This window comes from Podarcis vaucheri (assembly GCF_965113315.1).
Source record: "Podarcis vaucheri genome assembly, chromosome: 8".
In the NCBI taxonomy this organism is placed as follows: domain Eukaryota; kingdom Metazoa; phylum Chordata; class Lepidosauria; order Squamata; family Lacertidae; genus Podarcis; species Podarcis vaucheri.
The window spans coordinates 21,401,944-21,429,415 of record NC_138766.1 but is presented as its reverse complement, the minus strand read 5'-3'; the positions used below and the strand labels follow the sequence as shown (position 1 = coordinate 21,429,415).

The window sequence follows — 27,472 nt, the reverse complement described above, 5'->3', positions numbered from 1 at the left end:
AGTGGTGCTTCAGGTTAAGAACAGTTTCAGCTTAAGAACGGACCTCCGGAACGAATTAGGTACGTAACCAACTATGTTGCAATAAAACACAGTACTTAATCTCTACTTTGCAAGGCAAGTTGTAGAAAGAAGAATAAGAATAAAAAAAACATAGTGGGAAGAACCTTTGAATGTGGTGTCTATTTAGCTAATATGCAGACCCTCCAAGTGTCCCTATTTTCCAAGGACAATTCCAAATTTACAGAAGCCATCCCAGTTTCTGATTTGATCCCAGAATGTCCTGCTTTACCTTAGGATGCCCCTCTTTTTATTGGAGAAATGTTGGAGGGTGTGGAGTTAAGCGACCCCCGAGCCAAGGCGTAACTATACATCCTTTAGAAGACATCTGAAGGCAGCCCTGTAGAGGGAAGATTTTTTAAAAAAAATATTAAATGTTTTATTATGTTTTTATATATAGTGGAAGCCACCCAGAGTAGCTGGGGCAACCCAGTCAGATGAGTGGGTATTATTATTATTATTATTATTATTATTATTATTATTATTATTTCACTTGGAAGACAGGTAAACTAATGTCACTAGTGACTAAGCAATGATGCTTAAACATCAACTTCATTGGACTGGTCATGTGGTTCAGATACTTAAGAATGGAAAGCAAAATACCGGTGGACAACAAAAGAGGTTTAAAGGTGCTCTCAAGGCTAATCTAAAGAAATACACTATAAGCACGGAAAATTGGGAAACGCTGGCCTCTGAGCGCTCCAATTGGAGAACAGCCTTTACCAAAGGTGTCATCGACTTTGAAGAAGCAGGAACTCAGGATGAAAGGGAGAAACAAGAGGAAAGCACGTTTGACAAATCCTCAGCATGATCAACTCCCACCCAGAAACCTTTGTCCCCACTGTGTAAGGATGTGTGGATCCAGAATTGGCCTCCACAGTCACTTACCAACACACCACTAAGACCATATTCATGGGAGAATATCTTACTCAGCTACAAGTGTTCGCCGAAGAAGAAGAAGAAGAAGAAGAAGAAGAAGAAGAAGAAGAAGAAGAAGAAGAAGAAGAAGAAGAAGAAAATTATTAAATAGGATGTTCAGAACCATGCAAGACAAACTCCAAACATACAAGCCTCCAGGCAGAATGCCTGGAAAATGGGGTGTGTGTGTGTGTGTGTGTGTGTGTGTGTGTGTGTGTGAGAGAGAGAGAGAGAGAGAGAGAGACAACAATCTCCCCATAGAACAATGATTCTTGGCCAGATGAGTGCATGAGCCTGCTCCAGTTTATTGAATATTTGCAGATCTCCAGCTTACAATGCTTTCTATAGAATACAAAGTGACATAGCCCTTACGAATTGCACTGACGGTCTAATATTGGATGAGAAAGCGAACAGCAGTCAAAGTGCAGATATGGGTTTTAGATGTGCATTTTCAGTGTCGCTTAACCAAAACAAGACTGATGCATTAAAATGTCAGCTTCTTAAAACACAAAACTGGCACTGGAGAAAGAAGATTTCTGACAAAATGTATTGCAAAATTTATAAACTTAGTAGCAAAATCATAGTGTGATATTATGGGATGTGTTAATATAGGTCCAGTATTTGGAAATAGTACTGTGGGGAGGGAAGGGGCAACGAAATAAATTAAAGGACAAAGGAAGAGATATTGCAGTTCAGAGACTCTAGGTCTTTTCTGTTCCCTAATTTACCGGGGGAAAGAAAACAAGAAGCAAAGTATAAAGCAGAACAACCTATGTGTAATTCCTGAGAGTCGTTAAAGTACCGTTGAGGAAAATGTGTAGCATTACTCTAAGGTCCATAAAAGGTACTACAGACACATGAAAGCGAGGTGGGAGCTTTCTGCGGGAAAATGAGCACACTCCTCACAGTTCTGAATTACTGTACTTTAGCTAATATTGTAATAGGAAGCTGACAGCTGAGAAAAACCAGACACAGGGATAAATTATCCCATGCCAAAACAAAATATGTTCACACTGAAATGTGTATTTTGGAGAGAGAGAAATCTTTCAACAGATGCTTCATTTTGGGCACTCTTTACATTACGGACCATATATATTCCCCAGCAACTGCTGCATACATTGTACATCACAGCCAAATTGCACTCAATAAAACATCACATTTTAGCAACTCACCTCGTCAAAGGCTCTTTTTGTCAACATTCTTCATCATGTTTTCCCCCTCACATTTCCACGTTCATTCGTCCATCTGCAAGGAAACCATGTGTAGCTCTATCATGCTGTGTAGCAGGCTTAGGAGAACTTAATGGGTCTCAAGAGAGACTCTGGGTCCATGGAGTCTAGTTACTTTTGAGGAAGCTGATAACCCGTAAAGGCAGAAATAAGTCTTAAAATCTGACAAAAGGAACAGATGAGGTGTTGAACGCATGGCACGATGGGTTCTTATTTATTTATTTATTTTGCATTGCTGCTTTTTCTTTCTTTCTTTTTTTTGCATCAAAAGATGGGAAACACAGACTGGCCTTTGTCCAGATGACATGCTCCCATCATCTCAGTCCATTGAATGACAAGCTACATGAAGAGGCTAAGTAGCTTCAAACTCATGTAAGGAAACTAATATCTGAAAAAAATAAACCAGCAACAACCTATCAAATGATAACTTGGGGGGGGGGGAAACATGCTTATAGAAAAAAATGGAAGAGTGGCCGACTGGGTAGGCCCATTCCATGTACAGTGGTACCTTGGGTTAAGAACTTAATTCATTCTGGAGGTCTGTTCTTAACCTGAAACTGTTCTTAACCTGAGGTACTAATGGGACCTCCCGCTACTGCGCGATTTCTGTTCCCATCCTGAAGCAAAGTTCTTAACGTGAAGTACTATTTCTGGGTTAGCTGAGTCTGTAAGCTGAAGTGTCTGTAACCCAAGGTACCACTGTATTCAACACCTCCGAGAAACAAAGTTCAGGTGAGAACCAACTGTTCCTTCTCTGGAGGTGATGAACACATATCATGGTGAATTACACTAAAGCTATGGAACCTACTGGGTGGGAACAGGTGGCCACTGCTAAAGAACTTGTTGTGATATCTGTTACCCAAATGCTGCCTCTGCTGAGGCAAACTTCTGTCATGTTGGATAAATGCTGATGAGTTTTCCCACACAGCTGCTGACACACACTTCTTGCAGAGGAGCATTGGAAGCAAATGCTACCACAGACCTAGTAGAACATGCTGTAACACGTTAAGGAACAAGCAAGTGAAATTTTCCAGAAGCAAGCTGTGTGCAATCCCAGATCCAACTTGCCATGGATGAACTAGTCACTTTCTTCCTAAAGAGAATGTGGGTAAAATGAAACTAAAAATGAATCTGTTTGATTGGTCGAATCCTGTTGATGGATACATTAAGTGCTCACTTCACATCCAAAGTATGCCATTCTTTCTCAGGGGAATGTAAGCACCAAAAATTGGCAAAATTAATTCATGCTGTCTATGGGATATGGCAGAGGTTTTCAACCATTTTGGCTCCCTTGGCCAACTACGTTATTTCTGCGGCACCCCTGTGGTGCTCAGGAGCCCAGTTATGTCACCCTTTGCCTGCACAGCTGGCAGCCCCTCACCCTTTTTTGAACACCCTCTCTTGTGGAGTGTTCCCTCAGCTGCCTCTCTTCTCCTCACTCCTTAGGAGTCCTCTGGGAAGCCGCTGCTGTCACCCCTGGCCTCTGAGCTGCCTCCCCCCACCCCAAAGAGAGGTCCCTCCTCACACTGCCCCACAGGGGCCTGGGAAACACCCCCTGACCAACCCCAAAGGTATACCATTCACCTGGGGAGCTTGAAACCAGGGCAGCTGCAACAAATAGCCGTGCAAGCCTTTGGGAGGCAGAGCCATGAGAAGGCATCAGAGGAAGGGAGGGAAGGAAAGAGGGACGGTGGCCAGTGTTGCCCACGGCACCCCTGACCATCATTCAAGGCACCCCAGGGTGCCACGGTACACTGGTTTAAAGCCACTGGATTATGGAGTTGACCTTCAGAATGAATGAAAGATCCATCCCAAGGTCTACCCTATCTAAATGAGGAACACATATTTAGCCACCAAAAATGTTTTGTGGTCAGAAACTCTAATTTCAGGAGTTACAGCCACTAGGAGCAGAACCTTAAAGGACAACAGTTTTAATGACACTATTCAGCAGCTCAAATGTCAGCTTTTGTAAGGCTATTAACACCTTGTGCAAGTCCCCCGGTGGAGTCCTATAGACCACTGAAGGATATAAAAAAAATGCCCCTTTCAAAAAACAACAACAAAAGTTTCACCCATGAATGGGCACCCACTAGTGAACAACGTGGCACAGAAGAAATGTCAGCAACACCTTTCTGAACACTGACCACCAAGGATAACAACCTTGCTACCATTTATGTACAGTAACAACTTAAAGGTAAAGGGACCCCTGACCATTAGGTCCAGTCATGACCGACTCTGGGGTTGCAGCGCTCATCTCGCTTTATTGGCCGAGGGAGCCGGCGTACAGCTTCTGGGTCATGTCGCCAGGATGACTAAGCCGCTTCTGGAGAACCAGAGCAGTGCACGGAAACGCAGTTTACCTTCCCGCCAGAGCGGTACCTATTTATCTACTTGCACTTTGACAACTTACCCTTAAACAAAATCTTAGCAGACTGGAAGTTGAACTTCTGACGTTGCTAGAGATACGGATTCTTTCTGAGCACTTCAGCTTCTGATGCCGAAAGTTCACTCTCCAGCTCTTCTCTGGTGTCAGGTTCTCACCTCAACACACTATTTCCATCCATAAACTCAGGGGTGGACTTGGGTAATCTTTCATAACATGGCGCCCTGAGTGAGGCCAAAAGTTAGTGTCCCCCAATGGAACTTCTCAGTTACAGATCTTCTCAATTTTGCATCTGCCTGCAACACCACCCAAAATCCTGTGTGGCATAAACCACTTGGGCTGCACAATGTGTTTGCTTTCTTCCCACCCCAACCATGTTAAGAAATCAGACACTAAGGTTATCTCTGGAACTGCTCACTGACCATTTTTAATGCTCACCATTTTTATGTGTAAGTGAACTTTTCAAAATGTTATTCCTGCTCTCTGACAGAAATGTTTAATAGCCAAGAACTCCTCTGACAAATTCTGAGTGGGTGGGGGGAAATAAGCCCCACTTGCCTTACAAAAGGGCATTAACCTATAATAGGAAGAAATTGAATTTCTCAGAAAAGTCTGTGAAAATGTCTAAAAGGAGGATTTGACGGAACAAAAAAAAATTAGCTAAGTGGCATATTGGGAGAGGGATTAAAATTCTAAGCAACCTTATTTGCAAAAGCAGTGCTACATTTAATAGACTTTGGCATATAAAATATGTCAGTTAAAACACAAGTAAAAGATCAGATGTCTATATACTCTAAACTGGTGGGTGTAAAATTAAAAAATTCACTTAGAACTTTTGAAAAAGGTCACACATAACACAAGGTTGCTTTCATGTATGCTATTTTCTATTTCAGGCAAAACTAACAAAAACATATAAATCAGAGACTACATTAAATAATCTGAGCTTCTGCTTCTTGTCATTTGCTTCTCTTATTACTGTTGTCACTTACATTTCCATTTGATATCTTATGAGTTTTGTGGCAATAGAGAGAACTTCAGATGGAGTCTTAAGGACTACCATGAAGGAGTTATGCAGGTATGAAGTTAATGACACTGCTGTTCACCATTTTATAGAGATTCATGCCCCTAGCCAAAACTAACACAGTACAGTGGTACCTTGCTTTAAAAACAGCTTAGTTTTTGAACAACTTGGATTAAGAATGCTGCAAACCCAGAAGTAGGTGTTTTGGTTTGTGAACAGTGCCTTGGAAGCAGAACATGTTCCGCTTCCTGTTGAGTGTAAATTCAGTCCCCCGCTGCTATGGGAAAGCACGCCTTGGTTTAAGAATGCTTTGGTTTAAGAATGGACTTCCGGAACGGATTAAGTTCGTAAACCAACGTACCACTGTACAAGTCTTAGCCACTAACCAGGAGCAAGAAAAATAACCTGAACCTGTTTTTTCTGTGTATATGGGAACAATTCATATGCAACATTTCCCCAGAATTATAGTGATGCCAAGTCAGTTCTTGAATTATGGTGCATTATGGCAGGCTAGCATATTGCAAACTTGCAGAAATGCGCTTAATTGTCCTGGAATAGGCTTTGGAGTTGCCTTTGTAATTTTGCAACTACTGCAACACTGTCCTACAGAAAGGGTCTTACTCTCTGTAGTTCTCAAACCAGTCTCAGGAAGCAATGTGGAACACGGTCTCTCACCTTAAAAACTTAGCACATGGGTGTGGAGTGCATGTGTATGTGCATGCATGTGAGAGAGGGGCTCCCCATGAAATACTGGATCAAAATCATGTTGATGAGGCCTGGCCCCCACCTTGAAAATTTAAGGGGGGCTTGGTCCCTGTCCCCTAATGGCACCCCTGTCTTTTATGTTCTTATCTCTCTCACATCACTCTACCTTCACAAGACAATTTCTTCTGATGACAAGGGGGAATATTTTACTTTCAAGTTAAACTGAAAAGAAATTGAGAGTGCTCTTTTAATTTCAATTCATAAAATAATGTGCATCAGGATGGAAGAAGAAGAAAAAGAAGAAGAACTTATCTCAGGAACTGGAAGGGAGCAAAGTCAATGATGTTATCAAAGACAAGCACATCAGCCCACCGTAAGTATTAATTATAAAAGGTAAAAGGTAAAGGACACCTGGATGGTTAAGTCCAGTCAAAGGTGACTATGGGGTTGCAGTGCTCATCTTGCTTTCAGGCCGAGGAAGCCAGTGTTTGTCTGCAGACAGCTTTTCTGGGTCATTTGGCCAGCACAACTAAACTGCTACAGGCACAATAAAACACCGTGATGGAAACCAGAGAGCATGGAAACACTGTTTACCTTTCTGCTGCTGCGGTACCTATTTATCTACTTGCAGGGATGAGAACCACCAACCTTCTGATCAGCAAGCCCAAGAGGTTTAGAGATTTAGACTACAGTGCCACTCACTCCCCCCATTTCCCAATTAATCATGCCTTACACTGGCTTACAACCTGAGCAGAACTGCAAGATGGACAAAACAAAGAAAAAGAGAGAGTGTCATTATTAAGGTAACTTTAAAACTCACAGAGTTTTCTTTTCAATCTGGAGTAATTAAACCTCTTTTCAGATTGCAGGTGAAAAGGTCAAATATCAGAACGCTCAGAGTCTCAGGGAGGCCAAGGGACAAGACAATGTGGCAATGTTGAAACTTCTCATTAGTCCTGTGCCTGAAGCTTAGACAAGTCACCCAATGGTAGTTTCTGGCACCAATCCTGCAATTAGGAATGAAGCCACCACAAAACAATGCCCTCAACCTCCAGAGATGATCGATACCAGAGATGGTATCAAAGGCCACTGAGTGAACAAAAGCAACAGGGTACCACTTACCCGGATTTCCTCCTGCAAAACGTAATCCATCAGGGCAACCAAGGTTAATTCTGTCCCCAAGCGAAACCTGAATCCACACTGAAATGAGTCAAAAAATGAGTTTAATTCAAGAGCACCTGCAGCTGAATCAACACTACTCTCCCAAGCACCTTGCCCAAAATCTGTGTACATCAGCTTTCTCCTTGCTCCTTTCTGCTGCTGAGGTTCAACCATGCCTGCTGACACTTTCCAGTATTCCAGATTTGTTAAAAGTGTTCCAGTCCTTTCTTTTCCTTGCAGCCCTTCAATTCCAACACTTCAAGTCTCTTCCCCCTTTCCCATATTCCAGCTACACAAACACACACCCTTCAATTCCCTCCTCAGCCTTTTAGCCAATCAGAGGGAGAGCTGTGGGCATACATCTGCCTCAAGAGACAATAGTGTGTGCCTCTTACAGTGAAGTCAAACCTCTGCATTGGCAGCACCCAAGTGTAGAGCTGCCAGACGTCTGGCATTTCAAAGGTGGAATTGACATCCAGGGGGGATTTCCAAAAGGCGGCTTTGTCCTGCTCAACAGCTTTGGGGTTTGTCTAAAAACAGCTCAACAATTTTGGTGGTTTTCTGGTTTTTAGTTTTTGAAATATGGCAACCCTACCCAAGAGGCTTGTATACACTTCTACTTTTCTCATGCCTAGAAAAAACGGGCCTGAACCACTTATCCTGTTTTCTAGGCATGGGTCTGAGCAGTTTTGCTCTTCCCACTGCTCTCCCCTGGAGGACCTGCTCTTTAGTGTTAAATCAGAACCAATGGCTATCCATAGAAAGCCCAATTGCCATTTGTTCTCGTTCAGCATGGAAGAGCAGGTTTTCTGAGGGGTTCGAGGAGGAGTATGGCAAAGGGAAGTGTGGCTGAGCTCCATACAAGATAAAACATAAAAGATAATCGTGAATTGTGATAGAATTAAAACAATATAAAAATCAAAACTATTAAAATAGATGATAAAACAGCAAAGTCTTATTAAAAGCCCTTTGCATTAAAAAACAACAACCAGTCAGTTCCCAATGGTCTGTTGGAATAAAACAGTCACCTAACTGCACCTTTAAAACTGCTCATAGTAAAGCAAGGTAAAGGTCCAGTCATGACCGACTCTGGGGTTGCGGCGCTCATCTTGCTTTATTGGCCGAGGGAGCCAGCGTACAGCTTCCAGGTCATGTGGCCAGCATGACTAAGCCGCTTCTGGCGAACCGGAGCAGTGCACAGAAACGCTGTTTACCTTCCCGTTGGAGCGGTACCTATTTATCTACTTGCACCTTGACGTGCTTTTGAACTGCTAGGTTGGCAGGAGAAGGGACCGAGCAATGGGAGCTCACCCCATCACGGGGATTCGAACCGCCAACCTTCTGACCGGCAAGTCCTAGGCTCTGTGGTTTAGCCCACAGCGCCACCAGCGTCCCCATAGTAAAGCAGCTGATTGGAATTGTTGCTTATTATGATAGATAACTGTTTTAGTGTTGGGTGCATTTGTTCGACTTCAATGTGAGAGTTATCAAGTATCATCTTAACTTCCCTTTTGTTCACGTAGCCCTGTGATATTTAGATACCTGTGCCATATAGTTCACATGTAAATGTCAATGCAAAAACATGGCTTGTTGTGGTATTTCTGCTGTAATGCAGGAAGCATCATAAGGCTTTCCCACACACAATAATTTTGTGCAGCATTTTAAAAAGGAGTGCCTCATTATTACATGAGGCGTATGCCGTCTAGAGATCTGCCATGTCCAGATAGGAACATTTAACTGTTATTAATCAAGCATTACAGAAACAAATGTATTTTTGTTGTTCACATGTGCTTAATATTCTTTGCATGTCATTAATATGAAGTAATATTCCTTTTTAACTGTTAATTAAAGGTGTGATAGGAGATCAGATAGCAGCTGGTGAATTATAAGGCACACCGTTATAAACTGTTGTTATCGAAAGAAAATGTTCCATGAAGATTTAACACTTTGGTAGACAAACGAGGCACCACACCTAGTGTATCTGTCTCTTTGTTATGGAGTCAAACGTTTCTCCCAGAAATGTATATTTTCAGCCAGATGCTGTTGGCAACGCAATGTGCATAAATTCACAAGTGGGAAGGGGATCAAGCCCATTAGCCATGGCTGCCAATGCATTTGCCCATCATATTTCCCAGCAGTAATGTGGTTTTGATGGTCTAGACTAGAGGGATTGTGAACTGCTTTGGGAAGACTTTCAGCGCTGAAAGTAGCAAGCAGGTAGAATGGGGAAACTACCATAATGAGCCAGACAAAGAGGAGGCAAGCTCTGGTGCTTACTGATGAAAAATACAGTGATCTGCCATGTTTTGTTTCCACTGGTGATCCACAGTGTAATCCATTGACTCAAACCTCAGGTGGTGGCAGCTGAGAGAGGGTGAGCTAAATATTTTCATAAGACATTTCCCGATACATTTCCCTGGGAGCTTTTACACACCTCCAGGCCGCTGCCAGATTCCACCTAAAGCAAAATTTCAAGATGCATTTGGAACATGGGTATTGGGGCTGAACATACAAGCAATTTTGAAGGAATACAAAGTCATTTAAATAAGATTAAATAAGGAGACAAAAATGGTGGCTATTTCCATTGCACTCCCAGGCATCAATACAACAATGTGTGCTAGATCTTTTTAAATGCCGCAAAATGCGTATATATTCCCAGTATATTCACCATTTTGGGTTTCCAACGGTCTCGCAAGCTGATGATACAAAGGCAAAATAGAGCTCACTTTAAGAAGTCCGTAACACATTTCACTTTGTTGAGAACCTTTGCAACCATAAGTCTTGCCCTGATTATGCACTATCAACACCACTGTGCTCTATTCCCCTTGTAGACGCCCAGAATAATAAGTTCTGACCTGGTGAGCCTAAAATTGCTCTTTTTACATACAAAACACTGTATCAAATCAATCCAGCCTATGCTATTGACCTTATTATTCCCTTAGCTCACAATTGCACCTTGAGGTCAAGCAGCCCAAGTCTTCTGCTGATACAATGGCTCCTATTTATCAGTGTAAAGACATGCGGATTAAAGCCTTGGAGTTTATACAGCCTTGGAGCTGCTGCAGGGATTTAATATAGAACTCCTTCCGCACTGGCTTGTGCAGCGTTCAGACATGGGCTTAGGGTTGATTTGATTAATTTGGCTCGTTCTCAATTCACTGCCGCCAAGGGCAAAGCAACCGCAGAGATGAAAGCATCCAAAATAGTTTTGCACGGTGCTTACTAGAAAGACAGTTACCTCGAGATGTGTTCTAGGGGGAGGATGAGCAGCGTTTCCCAGCCCAGGCAGAGATTTTAAAATTGTTCATTTGGAAGTGATCTAGAAGATGGCACCCAGCATGATACTTACTACCTTGGTCTTTTGCTCCTTGGGCCAATACATGCTGGAGACACCCAGTGGTGGAGAATATGCCCATGCTGCCCAGGGCAGGTGTGCTCCCAAGGGGGGGGGTAGAGGGTGCCCGCCCAGACGCCGGATAACCGCTTGGGTGCATAGAGCGGGATGCGCACCCTGCAGCCAGGGGCAGAGCGAGCCACCCATGGGGGCAGACCAAGCCACCGACAGCGGACATTCAGCACGCCACCCACCCATGACTCCCAAGCCTCCCCTGAGCTATCAGAATGAAGGGGGAAGAGAGGAACGCCGCCAACAAAATGAATGTTGCTGCTCGGGGTAGGCTTAGGAGTCGCGGAAGGACGGCACGCCAAATGTCACCCCCTCAGCGAAGACATCCCGCCCCCCTTCCTCATCCCCTGGCGACACCTGACTTTATCCACAACCATACTGCCAACTTCATTTCAGAAGAGAGGGATAGGGCAACTTTATCCATGACGATTTCTGCTATAGGCCAAAGTCCTTTAAACCACAGAACCTAGGACTTGCCGATCAGAAGGTCGGCGGTTCGAATCCCCGTGATGGGGTGAGCTCCCGTTGCTCAGTCCCTGCTCCTGACAACCTAGCAGTTCAAAAGCACGAAGTGCAAGTAGATGAATAGGTACCGCTCCGGCGGGAAGGTAAACGGTGTTTCCATGTGCTGCTCTGGTTCGCCAGAAGCGGCTTAGTCATGCTGGCCACATGACCCGGAAGCCATACACCGGCTCCCTCGGCCAATAAAGCGAGATGAGCACCGCAACCCCAGAGTCGGTCACAACTGGACCTAATGGTCAGGGGTCCGTTTACCTTTGCCTTTACCAAACTGCCAGCTTTCCTACTGCAACTCACCTCTGTGAATGTTAAAGAGATACAAACTTATTGTGCATAGGTGTTTAAAGAAAATGGTGTTACCGCCCTCCCAGGAGTCTTGTACAAGAATTATTGGTGTATAGATTTACCTTGTAGCCAAGAATGATTCGAAATTTAGCCTGATGTAATACAGTTTGTTTCCTTTTTCTTAAAGCCGCTAAGCCGCTAAGCCGTTAATAGCCGCTAAGCTGCTAATAGCCGTGCTTCGCAAGACGAAAAAACCGCAAGACGAAGAGACTCGCGGAACGGATTAATTTCGTCTTGCGAGGCACCACTGTACTTTCTAAGTTTTGAGATCATTTCCAAAAAGCACTTGTGCATCATTGCAAATGCAAGGCATGCATTCCCTTTATGCATAGCCTTCCTTGCCATTGATTGATGGGATTTAGAAGCCGAGTTCAATAATAATTAAAGGACAAAAAAAAGGAGGCCAGTTCTAATTGTTTTGAGGTTTTGATAGGAAACTTATTGAAAGTTAAAAGGCCCTCTTCTGACACATAACTGGGAGCAATTAGCTGTTGCCGCTCTCCTTGAAATCTCTGGTGCATTTTCCTGCCCCCATCAAATTCAGGCAATTCAGGGAAATAAGTCTCAACTTCATTTCTGTCACATAAAAATCCGTTGCTCTTGAGAGATCATCTCCCCCACACTCTTTGCATACTAGTATGTGAATGAATTCAGGGGAAGGTTTAATTATTAAACATGAAAGTCAGCCCCAAATACTTAATTTAGGCACAAAATGTAGCATGCATCAGCTTTAAAGGCTTTGCAGACCATCTGTTGATTCATACATAGCCAGTATTTACACTCTTGGCCATATGGTCATACAAACATTTCATGCCTATGGTGGACATGTCACATTAAACTTGGCAAGTGGCCTTCCCCAAACTCCAAGAGGTCACAGTCTTTCATGCAACTTGCTCCACTCTTCCAGGCAGGAATCCAAATTCTCTCTTTCCAGAGTAAGACAAACAGCCTGCATTTGTTCGTAATGTGTCATTTGCAGTAGTAACCATTCCACAACTGACATGCTCTAACTCTGCCTCCACCTCCACCCAGCATCCCACTCTACTCCTGTCAATCATTCTTCCACTAGGTCTTCTGTTACTTGCCTCGTATCAGATGTTACATTGCTCTCGTGGACCAACAACATATTAGAAAGATAAAAGACAGCACGAGGAAGCTCTAATGTTTTGCAAAGTAACTTGATTCCTGCTATTTTAAGACAAAGGTGGGAAATCAAGGTAGAAAAATATATTAAAGCAGGCATAGGAAAACTCGGCCCTCCAGATGTTTTGAGACTACAACTCCCATCATCCCTGACCACTTGTCCTGTTAGCCAGGGATGATGGGAGTTGTAGTCCCAAAACATCTGGAGGACTGAGTTTGCTTATGCCTGCATTAAAGTTTAAGAAACCCACAGCAGGGCTATGGAGGGTGGTCTCAGAGACCACTCCAGGCGTGGCTTGCGGCAATACTGGGTTTGCTTTAGTCTCTCTAAATGATTTGTTTGTTTCATGTGCTCAAAACAATTTGATGCATTGTAGTCGCAAACCTACGGCTGTCACCATATTACCTCAATAAGCAAGATATACGTTTCGTTTGGCATTCTGGAAGTCATTTTTTTTTTAGTGCATACAGGTGTTTCGTCTCTCTTGTCATTAGCTTAACGTTGCTTACAGAGTTTCCTTGGATGTATAAACAAATTTATGATCACCGACAAGAAAAACAAATTCAGAAAGGAACTATTTTATGGGGGGAAATGCTGTATCTGTCCCTAGACATAACTTGGTGAAACATTTCATCTCAAAGAATACATTGTAGTGCAAGGGGGAATCAAACACACCTTGGACATTAGAGGACTGCAATTGCATGCAGAATACTCTCATTTAAGAGAGTTGTTGGAGGTTGGGGTTTTTTGGTTTTTTTAGATCATGCATTCAGGTCTGAATCAAGCACAAGGGATGTTTTATTCCTTGCGAACAGCTTGACAGTTGGACATAACTCCCCCCCTCCCCCGAGAAGCTAAAAAGAGGCAATACTAATTTCTGTAGAACAATAGTGCAGAAATCGAAAAGCAGATATTGGAATCCACACTTCTCTAGCCTCTCTTCTGTCAGACAGCGTATTAACAGGTTCAGAAAATGTGCCTCTGGACTACATATGGTCCTATTTAGGTGAAAATGGATTCCTGGGCTCCTGGAACATGGACATTATGTGATAGGAATGCTTTCACTTTTAAAAGGTCTGCAAAAACAAAGGGAGATAAATCACATCACATTTTCAGAAGCCAAAGGATGTCTAACAGCATAACACATTCACTGGAGTAATAGCCCTTGCTCTTGTCATTCCTCCAAGTTCTTATCACTGCTATTTTTATACAGACACATCTTTAAAGGGAGAGATGATTAATAAGCACATACTGGGACCAGCATTTTCTCTCCAGTATCCATTGATTATCCACATTGATAAGTGCAAATGGATGCACGGGGGATGAGGGAGGGCGAAAATAACACCAATGTTCATTCGGGTTCTTGGTGGCTTCTGGCAAGCTCCATGGGCAAAGTAAATGGATGGCAAATTAGAACATCATTGAGTGGCATGGGGCTGATAGTCCGGAGGTTAGCAACACAAGAACAGGCCTTTTCTGTGGTGGCTTCCCATTTGTGCAATGCTCTCCTCAGGGAGACTTGTATGATGCCTTTATGACCTCTTTTTAGGCACCAGGAGAAAATGTTCCTCTTCAACTGAATAAACAATGTATGGCCTTTAAAATATACAGGACTGACAAGATAGGGTGGGAGAGCTGGTATAAATTACTGGGGTTTGCTACTCTGAGTGGGGCCCCAGCGCCCAACTATTTTATGTAATTCTTTACAAAAAATGTCTTTCATGTTCAATGCACATACAATTCTGAATAACGGTTTGCAAGCTTATGGCATGCACTGAGCATTTCCGAGAATTCACAACTCTACACGAACATTCGCTTTTGCACTTTGGCAGTACAACATTGCAGTGTCGTCTTATCATCTTTGTACGTTTTAGCAAGTGAACACCATGTGACTGCAACAAAGTTGTTGAATGGTACACATTATTGTGGTGCTACACATACAAGTTTGAAGTGTACAGTTAGTTCAGTAACAATCGTCTGGGTGCTTATGGAACCTCAGTTTTTGAGTTTCTCAGAAGCCAAATGATTTGGATTCCAAATGCTGAAAACCCGGAAGTAATTGCTTCTGTTTTTGAACGTGCCTCAGAAGTTGAATGGCTTCCAAGGAGTGTTTCTCCATTTTTTCAATGGATTTTGCCGACCGCCGATTGATCCTCGGTTTTTGAATGTTTCAGAAGTCAAACGGTCTTCTGGAATGGACTATGTTTGAAAACCGAGGTTCCACTGTATTATTGATATTCACCATTGGGATCTTAATATCCCCAACAGGTACAAATACTATCTTATTATTAACATAAAAATGAGATAACACATTTATTTTATATCCCAGAGTAAGAATTTTTAGCTGGTTCACCCTTGCTGGGTGGGGTTTACTTTTCTTTCTTCACCGGGTCCCAAACCCACTCTCACCCTGTCTATGAATTTTTTATGGTACTTCATGACTCTCCTCTTTTCATTCCCTTACACAATTCTAACCTACCAAGATGAACACAGCTCACTGAACTATCCTAGGAAAGTCAGCAGAAAATATGTAGTTTGTCCAGCCTCATGTCAGTTGCCATATACAGAGAATTGGGTTCAACTCTGTGAATCAAAAGTGTGCAAGTTTGCTACAGAATTTAAATGGCCTGGAATTTACTAGTACCTATGCGGTACTGCCTGACAACCAGCAATATGGATGACTTCAGGAAACCTGATGAACTTCAAAACACTCAATATATTCAGACAGTGGGAGTTATCTCAGTTTAGGTGCACATTTTAATAAGGTCCCTTCTGAACAAATCAGATACAATATGAAGAGCCCATCAGCTTTTCTCATATGTTAACAACTCAAAGGATGAATCTTAAGCAATGAATCCGTTAGCTAGAGGGAAATGAACAAAGGGATTTTTAGATCTCCAAAATTCGTAGCCAAGAACAGACAACTTGTATGGCTCTGTGGGGCTTTTTCTGCCTCAACTCAGCTGCTTGCTTGTTTTAACTCATGCATTTAGTCAGGTTATTGTACTCCTCCTTCCAGCAACTCCCACAGCCAAGCTGGTGCCAAATGTACTGCTCTGCTTTCCTTTGGACCACATTAGAGAGGCCAGGTGGGAGACCAGGTGGGCAGCCCATACACACAGCCCAGGTTTGCACCCCTTGAAAGATCACATTGATGCTAATGCAGCAAAAACAACATGGGAGGCAGCAGTTATGAGTTACCAGTTTCTGCAGCCACTGCGGGTGTTGCGATTCTCCAGCTGTTTGGCTTCACCCCTGGAGGCAAACTCTATGGTCTCTCAAGACAGACAGAGGCCAACAAAAAATGCATCAGAGAATCATCATAAGAAGAGAATAATAATAATAATAATAATAATAATAATAATAATAATAATAATAATAATAATTTATTATTTATACCCCGCCCATCTGGCTGAGTTTGCCCAGCCACTCTGGGCAGCTCCCAATCAGTGTTAAAAACAGTACAGCATTACATATTAAAAACTTCCCTGAACAGGGCTGCCTTAAGATGTCTTCTGTCAGATGTCAGAAGAAGAGTTTGGATTTGATATCCCACCTTTCACTCCCTTTTAAGGAGTCTCAAAGCGGCTAACATTCTCCTTTTCCTTCCTCCCCCACAACAAACAGTCTGTGAGGTGAGTGGGGCTGAGAGACTTCAAAGAAGTGTGACTGGCCCAAGGTCACCCAGCAGCTGCATGTGGAGGAGCGGAGACGCGAACCCGGTTCCCCAGATTACGAGACTACCGCTCTTAACCACTACACCACACTGGCTCCCATAAGCAGGTGAAGTTAACCCTCTTTGTGAATAAAGGTTAAAAAAGCATTTCAAAACAGACAAGGCATCAGTCATAGTGGGCAGCATCTGGTATTAATCTTGATCATATGTGCCCACTCACCTGAGTCACTCACAATGACGCAGCAGGTGGTAGCTGCCAAACAGAATTAAATAACATTCTGAGATGGCCTATGAACCTGAGTGAGTAGCTATCAGAATGGATACAGCTTCCTTCTTACAGCTCAGTTTCAGGCCAGACTATAAACAAGGTTTGCACAATCGAATTTTGAACCATTTCCTCCTCCTTTCCTAAGTGAAATCTTAATGTGCCATCCTTCTAAATGCCTTGTCAGTAGGTTTGTCAGCTCCTCAGCAGTACAGCCGCCACCCTGACTGATGACATTTGCGCTGACATTGTCTGCCTTCGTTGCTAGTGTAACTTCATGGTTTGTGACATTGCAATGACACAGTGGTCAGTAACCCCCCATTTTAAGTACTTATCTGCTCAGACAGCCAAGTTTTAAGACACGGCCATTAATGTCATATTTATTGCAGTGTCGTCTCCCAAAATGTTAGTGGCCTACTTTTGACTATGAAGTTTTCCCCCCTTCTGCCAATATTTATCATACAGTTTCATGGTACAATATATCTCCCAGACTTGTTTCAGATGAAAGCTTTTAATGAAAATCAGTCTGGGTGTTAACGAAAGGTGCAGTGAGTTTCTTGGCAAGAAAAATGGCTAACAAATATGATAAATAAATAAAGGCTGTGTTCATACAAACAGTTTATTTCAGGCTGTCTCCTGAGTTTAATGAAGTTTTGTTTAAAGTGTTGCAGCCCTGATATAGCGATCACACACACACACAAACAACAACAACACTTAGCATCAGTCCATCTGACAGACTTAAAATCCTGTTGCTCTTTGCTCTTTCGTGCCATCAGATTTACATCCCTGGCATGGAGGACATGACATACATTTGGTCAAATACAAAAGGTAAGAATATATGGTGATGGTGATTATTCTTTTTCCCAGAACCCAGAATCAAGGTTGCTCACAAAAAGAGAATTCCTATAGGCAGATAAAAGGTAAAGGTAAAGGACTCCTGAATGGTTAAGTCCAGTTAAAAGTGACTATGGGGTTGCGGTGCTCATCTCACTTCAGGCTAAGGGAGACGGCGTTTGTCGACAGACAGCTTTCTGGGTCATGTGACCAGCAGGACTAAACTGCTACTGGTGCAGCGGAACACAGTGATGGAAGCCAGGGCACACAGAAACGCTGTTTACCTTCCCATCACAGCGGCATCTATTGATCTACTTGCACTGGAGTGCTTTTGAACTGCTAGGTTGTCAGGAGCTGAGGCAGAGCAATGGGAGCTCGCCCTCACGGATTCAACTCGCCAACCTTCCGATTGGCAAGCCCAAGAGGCTCAGTGTTTCAGACCAGTGGCGTAGCGTGAGTTGTCAGCACCCGGGGCAAGGCAAGTAATTTGCGCCCCCTAACCTGTGGATTTTAGCACTGATTTTAGCACTGTGAGTGCGAGGGCCCCCCCCCGATGTTGCGCCCGGTGCGCCCGGCCCCCCCTGCACCCCCACGCTACGCCACTGTTTCAGACCACAGTGCCACCCGCGTCCCTTTATTGGGAGAAATGAGCATGCCACACTACAGCGGTACCTCGGGTTACAGACGCTTCAGGTTACAACGCTTCAGACTCCCCTAGCCCAGAAATGGTACCTCGGGTTAAGAACTTTGCTTCAGTGAGGGAACAGAAATCGTGCTGCGGCAGTAGCGGGAGACCCCATTAGCTAAAGTGGTGCTTGAGGTTAAGAACAGTTTCAGGTTAACAACGGACCTTCAGAACGAATTAAGTCCTTAACCCGAGGTACCACTGTATATGCATTTGTTGCTGAATTTTTGAGCCAACACAAAAGGGCAATACAATATTGTTGGCTTGTGTGACTTAATGGCACATCAAGCCACTGTAGCCTTCTTAAGTCTTTCATTATGAACTATTGTGATAACTGCATATAAAAATAATGGCAGAGACATGAAAACAACTACAGTGGGCTTTCATGTCACTGTGCCGAGGCAGACTAAAGATGCTATATTGAAATTGAGAAATCTGATCACTTTTAAGCTAATTTGATTATTTTTCATGGGCTAGCTCCTGATTTGGGATTGACAGCCTGAAATTAGCTCTATAAAAACTCCATTAACATCAGAAATATAACACTCCAGTGTGCAGCTGGGGCATCCCAAAAGAAGAAGCAACATTACTAATAAAATTTTACCAGAAGAATAAGAGAGTTTGTACTGGTCCAGTAAACACTTCCGCTGCGCCACCAGCAACAGCTCTCTTTGCAGAGTATTAATTAAGTCCAGTGCAGAGATTCTTGTTGGAGTACAAGCTTCAGAGTCTCAGCAGCAAAGAAATAACGACACAGGGAAGCCTGTCTTTCCAAAGACAGGTTTATTGCAGAAAGATAACAGAAACACCTCCGGAGCTTTCGGACATTTTTGCTTCACGCCCCACACACAGAGAAAACAAACACTCTTTATATACTGAGCAACTTAACAACTTAACGAGCTTGACTACTTAAAGTCACATGACATTGCTAACTTGCCAGCGTCTTAGGTTTCACACCCTAACACCCCCTCTCGCTGGCAATACAAAAACAAAATTACTTCAGACCCATTTCTTCACAAAAGTTTTCATGCCGCTGAAAACCAAGCGGTTTTGTAAAACCATCAGCTTGATTTTCATGACTGGGACAGTAATTTAATTTAACAATTCCTGCTTTTACCGTTTGACAAACATTTTGAAAGCGGATATCCAAATGTTTTGTACGACCTTTAAACTGCCCATTTTGTGCTAACTTAAGACACGGTTGATTATCACCCCATACAGTGATTGGAGTGATGGCCTTTTCATACATCTCTTGTGCCAAGCATTTGTAAAATTCTAGATCTCTACATAACTCAGATAAGGCACAGAACTCAGCTTCTGTTGACGACAAAGCAATCAGGTTCTGTTTCTTGGATCTCCACCCAATCAGAGAGTTACCAAATTTTATTACACAGCCAGACACTGATTTTCTATCCTTTAAATTTGCCCAATCACTATCTGCCCAACAAGTAATCTGTGCTTGTCCTTCCGAAGATAATTCAAGGCAAAAATCTTTGGTGTATTGTAAATATCTTAACACTCTCTGAATTCCTTTCCATGCATTTACACTAGGTTTCGAAGCTTCTCTGCTGAGTAAGTTAACAGCATAAGCAATATCTGGTCTACTCCATTGCGAAAGATGAAGTAAGCTTCCCAGTGCTGACTGAAAGATTTCAGCACGCTTGAATTCAGCACTATCCTTGAACTCATTGTCTTTTACAAAACCCATTTCCATTGGTGTTCTAACACCTGCACACTCCGTCATGTTAAACTTTTTCAGCATTTGTAATATCTTGCCTTTTTGATTCAGTAGAAAACTGCCATTTTTGGTCCTATCTATCTGAACACCAAGATAGACCTTCACATCACCAAGATTCTTAATTTTGAAGTGTTTATTTAACTCTTTGGCTAGTTTTCTTACTTGTTCTTGTGTCTTTGAAGTATAAATCAGGTCATCTACATAAACAAGCAAAGATTCTTGAGCATCTCCTGAACTTCTGAAATATAAGCAATTGTCAGCCTTGCTCCTGCGAAAACCAATGCCTACCAAAACGTCATTCAAACACTCATTCCAATTATGAGCAGATTGCTTGAGTCCATAAATAGATTTATGTAGTTTCCATACCTGATTTGATTTACCAACTTTCAATCCTGGCGGTAGCTCCATATAGAGCTCTTCAGCCAAGTCTGAATGAAGATAAGCTGTAGAGACATCAAATTGATTCACTTTGAACCCTTTCTGAGCAGCAACTGCTAATAGTGCCCGTAGGGTTTCACTCCTTGAAGTGGGTGCATAGACTTCGGAATAATGTAACCCCTTTCTTTGCGTAAAACCTCGAGCTACAAGTCTTGCTTTGTACTCTGGTTTCCCCATCGCTGTTGTCTTTATCCTGTACACCCACCTACAACTTACTGCCTTGGTACCTTCTGGCAGTTTGGTGATGGAAAACACACCCAGTTCTTTCATAGAATTCAACTCCTTTTGCATGGCCTCACGCCACCTACTGGCCTCCTCCTGGGGTAATTGCTCAACCTCCTCAAAACTTTCAGGTTCGCAATTTGCCAAACCAGCCCAAACACTAATAGCTTGGTACCTTTCAGGAGGTATACCTTTGTTGGTACGCTTAGAACGCCTTAACAGTTCCTGCGATGTTCCTTCAGTTTCCCCCTCTGACCCAGAATCGCTAGTCGTCACCTGTTTGTCACTAGTAGTTGAAGAACTTTCTGATTCTGACTTTACACGTCTCTCTTGCTGTACAGGTGAACTTTTAGAGCTAGAAGATTCTGACTTTACAGACTTGGGTGAACTAGACGATTTCTCACCCTCGTCCTCAGACTTAAATTCCTCAGTCTGTTCTGGAACTAACACCTGCCCTGGGGCCTGAGTTTCATTGCTACTGTTCACCACATCAAATAGTATGTCAGGATTTCCATGAATTTTATTCCAACCATCCTGTTCACAAAATTCCGCACTTCTGCTGATTGTGATTTTCGTTTGATTGCCTTCTACATTCACAAATCTCCAACCTTTTGTGTTTGCTTGATAACCACAGAAAAACATTTCTTTAGACCTAGGATCGCCTTTCCTACGTTGTGCCCTAGGCACCAGCACATAAGCACGACATCCAAAAACTCTTAGATGATCAATTTTTGGTTTTTTTCCAAATAGCATGAAGTAAGGAGTGTTGCCTACTGTGCTATTGTACACTCTATTAAAAGTATAATTCGCATACAGTGCAGCCTCAGCCCAAAAACGCTGTGGAAGTCCAGAGTCAAACAGCAAAGCAGCAATGGCTTCCTGTAATGTTCGAAATTTTCTTTCAGCAACTGCATTCTCCTGTGGTGAATAGGGATTGGTAAGTCTATGAACTATACCTTTCCTTTTTAACCACGTCTCCAGCGTGTGGTTCACATATTCCCCACCACGATCTGATTGTATTTTACGTACCCTGGTATCAAATTTACATTCGACTTCTTCAATCCAATCCATCAGGATGGAAGCTGCTTGTGATTTTTCTTTCAGAAAGAAAACCCAACTAGCCCTTGAAAAGTCATCCACCAAAATTTGCATAAATCTCGCACCTCCAAGCGATTTGACTGGCATAGGGCCACACACGTCTGTGTGCACAAGTTCAAAGGGTTTCTTGCTTACTCTATCAGATCTAGGATAGTTACATGTCTTAACCTTAGCATGTTTACAAGCACAACAATCCAGAAAATTTGGACAGGGTTTAATGTTACACCCCTCAGCTAAATCTGGCATCTTGCTTACATACTTAAAGCATATATGAGCTAACCTTCTGTGTAGTAGATGTGCACAACCTGTATGAGGAGCCTTATTTACACACTTAGCTTGCGCTTCACCTGTTGAACATCTACCTGCTGCTAACTGCTCTTCAACCAAAACAAAAAGCCCATCCTCACAGGGAATTTTAACTAGCTCCTTTCCCTGTTTCGAAATGGTGCACACATCATTTTCAAACTCAACCTTAAAACCACTTTTTACCAGGCATGACACACTCAAAAGTCCATTCTTCATTCCTGGAAGAACAAAAACAGGAAGGTTAGTTTGCAAACAGTTAACATAAATTGTGCCTTTAAGGTTCATTTCTCGTTTACTATTGTCTGCTATAGTCACGGTTTTTGCAACTGGCAATGTCTTGCAGTTCATCAAGCGGCCACTAGATGTCGCTGGAACTAAACTGTGACTTGCTCCACTGTCAATTATCCACTTCAAAGTTTGTTGGCTCCTTTTAAGACTGTGTTGTGCTGCCATTGCAGATAGTCCCTTATCAGCACCTGCTCCCCCTCTGGATCGTTGATTCTTGTAGTTCTCACGTCGTCTTCCCCTGTAACTCCGGAAACTGGCCTTGGACTGTTGAAATTCCTGTTGCTTTTCTGGACACTTTGCTATCAAATGAAACCTGCTGCCACATCGAAAACATGACTTGCTGGCCATAGCAGACACTTGTGAGGCTTCCTTACAGCTCTGCCTGCTAGTTTCCCCACGCTGGGAATTATCTGAACATCCAACCCTTGGGGTATTTGAATTATCAATACGTTTTCGATGATGTTGATATTCTTGTTCACACAATCTACCAGTCACATAATTCATATTCAGCTGGTCCTCTGGCAAAACTTGTAAAGTTAGTACTAAGTTTTCAAACTCTGCATGCAGGCTGCTAAGCAGAGTATAAACTTTAATATTTTCAGGAAAATTCACACCTAAAGATGACAGTTGGTTGAAATACTCAGTCATCTGTGACGTGTGTTCAACCACACTATCCCCTGGCTTCAGTTTCAACTCATACAAAGCACGTATAATGTTCACCTTCTCTCCGGGCGTGGCTCTATGGTGAATTCGTCTAAGAGCTTCCCAAATTTCAAATGCAGACCTTAAATTTTCCACATGAGGTAATTGGGAATCGTCTATCGATACCATCAACATGCATCTAGCTTTAGTGTCCATTTTATCATGTTCCCTGTTCTGAGCATGTGCAGCAGCCTGTTGCTCTGCTGTGGCATCTGCTGCAACAGCCACAAACGGCTTTCGCCTCTGGACATAGTCAGCCCACACTTCTTTGGCTTCCAACCAGACTTGAGCCCTCTTAGACCACTGCACGTAATTAGCAGAGTTCAACTTTGTAAAGGGAACCTGGAAATTTTCCGCTGCCATTCTTGGGGTCTGCTGCTACTCCCTCTGTGCGCCCTTTCTTCTCTTTCCCCTTGGGATTTGTTTTACTCACTTTTCAGACGCCTCCAGCCTCCCAGTTCCTTTAAGAGCTGGATTTACGACCAAGCCGGTCTTCTCTCATCCGAAAGCTGCTTTCACTTTCTCTGCACACAATACAGCTGTAGAAACGTAGAAGGATCCATAACCTAAGAGAGTTTGTACTGGTCCAGTAAACACTTCCGCTGCGCCACCAGCAACAGCTCTCTTTGCAGAGTATTAATTAAGTCCAGTGCAGAGATTCTTGTTGGAGTACAAGCTTCAGAGTCTCAGCAGCAAAGAAATAACGACACAGGGAAGCCTGTCTTTCCAAAGACAGGTTTATTGCAGAAAGATAACAGAAACACCTCCGGAGCTTTCGGACATTTTTGCTTCACGCCCCACACACAGAGAAAACAAACACTCTTTATATACTGAGCAACTTAACAACTTAACGAGCTTGACTACTTAAAGTCACATGACATTGCTAACTTGCCAGCGTCTTAGGTTTCACACCCTAACAAAGAATATGTAATACTAGAATGCCAATACATTCTAATCCCATCCAACTGTCTTCAGCACATGGTAATGATGCTGTCAAATATGCAAATATAGACTGTAGTACACATAACAGCTTCATTTAACTGTACTTCAGCAGCAATTTTAAAACATTTGTATAGAACAGCGGGATTTATCCAACACATCCCCAAAGAAGTTCATTTAGATTTGTAGATCTTTTAATTTACATATCCAGTAGTATGTAAGTTAAACAATCTTTTTTTTTAAAAAAAACTAATTCACCATATGTTGCTTGCAAGCTGGGTTTCCATAGCTTCACCTAACCTTAAAGGTAAAGGTACCCCTGACCATAAGGTCCAGTTACGGACGACTCTGGGGTTGCGCGCTTATCTCGCTCTATAGGCCGAGGGAGCAGGTGTTTGTCCGTAGACAGCTTCTGGGTCATGTGGCCAGCATGACTAAGCCGCTTCTGGCGAACCAGAGCAGTGCACGGAAACGCCGTTTACCTTCCTGCCAGAGCGGTACCTATTTATCTACTTGCACTTTTGACTTGCTTTTGAATGACTAGGTGGGCAGGAGCAAGGACCAAGCAACAGGAGCTCACCCCGCTGTGGGGATTCGAATCACCAACTTTCTGATCGGCAAGCCCTAGGCTCTGTGGTTTAGACCACAGCACCACCTGCATCCCACTCACCTAACTTTACCTCCAGCCTAAATCTGGACCATTTCATACAGCAGGGTTTTTTTGCTGTGCCATTAGAGATAGGGAGGGATCTGGCAAAAGGCAACTTTGAAGCAAAGGCATCACTCAATCACACTCCCTAGCAATGTGTGGATTGGTCTGGAGGTCTGCTTTGGAATCTGCACACTGCTAGATCCTCTGTAAAACTTGTCCCGTGCCCAGGAAGTATTGGTTTGAGCGGTTCTGTATTTGATCTGTACTTTCTAGGCACAGGTCTGAGAGGAGTACTCCTTGCCCTGCAACTTTTGCAGTGAAAACCTGCTCTTTAGCTCTAAATTGGAATAAAGAACAATATGTGGGAAACCTGTTGCTGTTTGCTCTGATTGAGCACTAAAGAGCTGTTTTCCCCAGGGGAAAGCAATGAGACAAGAAGTGGTATGAATAGCCCTTAAGTTCCTGTGACCTCAAGTTTTAACCTGTTGAGAAGTGAGAAAGATTTCCCTCTATTCAGTCTCTTAAATTTAATTAGCTTGATTTCATGAAATAAATGTCGGTGGAAGAGTGAAAAAATGGAATGAATATTTTATTTAAGTCAAGGAAGCAGGCACACTCTTTTCTATTTTTTATTTTTTTATTGCAGAAGCTTGGTAAATATTTTACTAATTGTTGTTTGTAATTTATACTGCTTTAGCAATTATCTTCGCCAATTTGTCTAAATGCATATTAGGAAGTTCAGGAAGAGTTTGGACCAATTACAGCAGACTCTTCAAGCTAATTACTAGTGTGGGTGAGTAACAACGGCTGTGCTGATATTTTTTTTTACCATTCTCCATCAATTAATGATAAAAGAAACTGGGACAGCATGTGAAATGTGAAGCCGCTGCGATGTGTATCTGCAAACAATTCACAAATGGTATTATATCCAGTGAGACTGATACACATGATGGCTAAAATGTCCCTAGAGCTGCTGGAGGGGTTGCAGTCAGCAGGGCACTTACATTCATCTGTGGTGGGAGTGTCTACAAGTATAGTAGTAAGATTTTGAGATGAGATACTCAAAAAGATGAATGTCATACTGTATCTGGGCACTGTCAAAATGCCAAAATCAATACTGCTATTACTGGTGTTTTTTTGGGAGGTGGGGGTGGGGAATATACTATTTAAGGAGTTGGTTAGATTCATGCCAGTTGCTTCCAGACCTCTAAGAACACAATCATGGAAGAGCAATAGGACTTTTACAATAGATTTGAGGGGAACTTTGGAAAATTGCATTGAGAATCGCATGCATAAAATCCGCATTTCTAAGGGACAAGCAGAACCATTTTTATTTTTTATTTTTGCAGAATGGTGTAGGGTTCCCGTCCCCAAGACTGGTAAGTCTGTCAGGACAAGGACACATCTAGCCCAATACAATGATTTGGAAAAATAATAATAATTAATGATTCAAGTGTCTTGAAATTATCATCAGATAACATTTTCCATGATGCCTTAACTTCCTTTATTTGACAAATATGAGAATATGTTTTCTTGAATATTAAATCCACAATGAGAAATAATATTTTATTAGCTCAGCTGTCAGACCTGGAGTGTTCTTTGTTATTAGTATTTCTGTTTTGTAAGTGTAGTTCAGGGTTACTCAACCTCAGCCCTCCAAATGTTTTTGGCCTACAATTCCCATGATCCCTAGCTAGCAGGACCAGTGGTCAGGGATGCTGGGAATTGTAGTCTTAAAACATCTGGAGGGCCGAGGTTGAGGAAGCCTGGTGTAGTTTATTGTACATTATACATATTTGTATAAAAATGCTGCCTTTTAAAATTATCAAAGGGGAGGGGAAATTTCACTGAATTTCTCATACATTGGATGTGTGTGTGTTCAACTTACTTTACTTTTGAGGTAGCAGAGGAATTTAATAAGTCATCTTTTCCCATTCAGCAAATCATCTCCCTTATGAACTGCATTCTACAGCCTTCCTGGATGTGCACATTTACTGACAACCAAATGACATCCTTGCTGGGGTTTCCTATAAGCAGTGCGCTTTTTGGTTTTTTCCTGGCAGCACATAACAGTACACAGTACTGGTACCTCATTTGTTTGTTTGTTTGTTTGTTTGTTTGTTTGTTTGTAGAAAAGTAGCACTGCTTCCAGGAGATGACAATGGCTTGAATCAAAGGCTTTCCAACGTGCTGTTCTTCTGCCACAGACCTTAGGCCTTTCATTGCTGTCTTCCTATGCTTCAGTTAAACCCAGGGAAGACATTATGACTTCCACAGGTCAAAAAACAGGGGTGGCCATGGAGGCTACAGAGCAATGGATGTATGCTTAATGGAAAGAAAGACTATACAGCCCCACCCCCACTTCCAGTCATCCCAGTGTCACACCCACTGGAAGAGACAGAGAAGCAGAAGCCTTTTTGTTGGGAAAGAAAACTTTTTGAGAAAGTTTTGGAGCACCCTAGAATTGATGCTTTTGAATTATGCTGGTGGAGGAGACTCTTGAGAGTCCCATGGACTGCAAGAAGATCAAACCTATCCATTCTGAAGGAAATCAGCCCTGAGTGCTCACTGGAAGGACAGATCCTGAAGCTGAGGCTCCAATACTTTGGCCACCTCATGAGAAGAGAAGACTCCCTGGAAAAGACCCTGATGTTGGGAAAGATTGAGGGCACAAGGAGAAGGGGACGACAGAGGATGGGATGGTTGGACTGTGTTCTCGAAGCTATGAACATGAGTTTGAC

At 42.7% G+C, this 27,472-nt stretch overlaps 1 protein-coding gene and 2 long non-coding RNA genes across 4 annotated transcripts in view; 1 reads left to right on the top strand and 2 right to left on the bottom strand.

Annotated features, from left to right (window-relative positions):
• Positions 1–27,472, top strand: part of CDH10 (cadherin 10) — a 408,163-nt gene that overhangs the window by 8,410 nt on the left and 372,281 nt on the right. The window lies entirely within an intron of this gene.
• Positions 1–27,472, bottom strand: part of LOC309538884 — a 65,781-nt gene that overhangs the window by 1,391 nt on the left and 36,918 nt on the right. Inside the window, exons 3-5 of the long non-coding RNA XR_014222457.1 lie at positions 7,436–7,513; positions 5,026–5,164; positions 2,148–2,220 (exon numbers count right to left, since the gene is read on the bottom strand). This is a non-coding gene — a long non-coding RNA (uncharacterized lncRNA). The remainder of the gene's footprint in view (positions 1–2,147; positions 2,221–5,025; positions 5,165–7,435; positions 7,514–27,472) is intronic.
• Positions 13,669–17,889, bottom strand: LOC309538947. Of its 2 annotated transcripts, none has more exons than XR_014222536.1 (2): positions 16,785–17,889; positions 13,669–13,964 (listed from the first exon to the last, which is right to left on the bottom strand). It is a non-coding gene; the product is annotated as an uncharacterized lncRNA (long non-coding RNA). The 2 variants fall into 2 exon arrangements; XR_014222537.1 differs by lacking the exon at positions 16,785–17,889 and adding an exon at positions 16,090–16,212.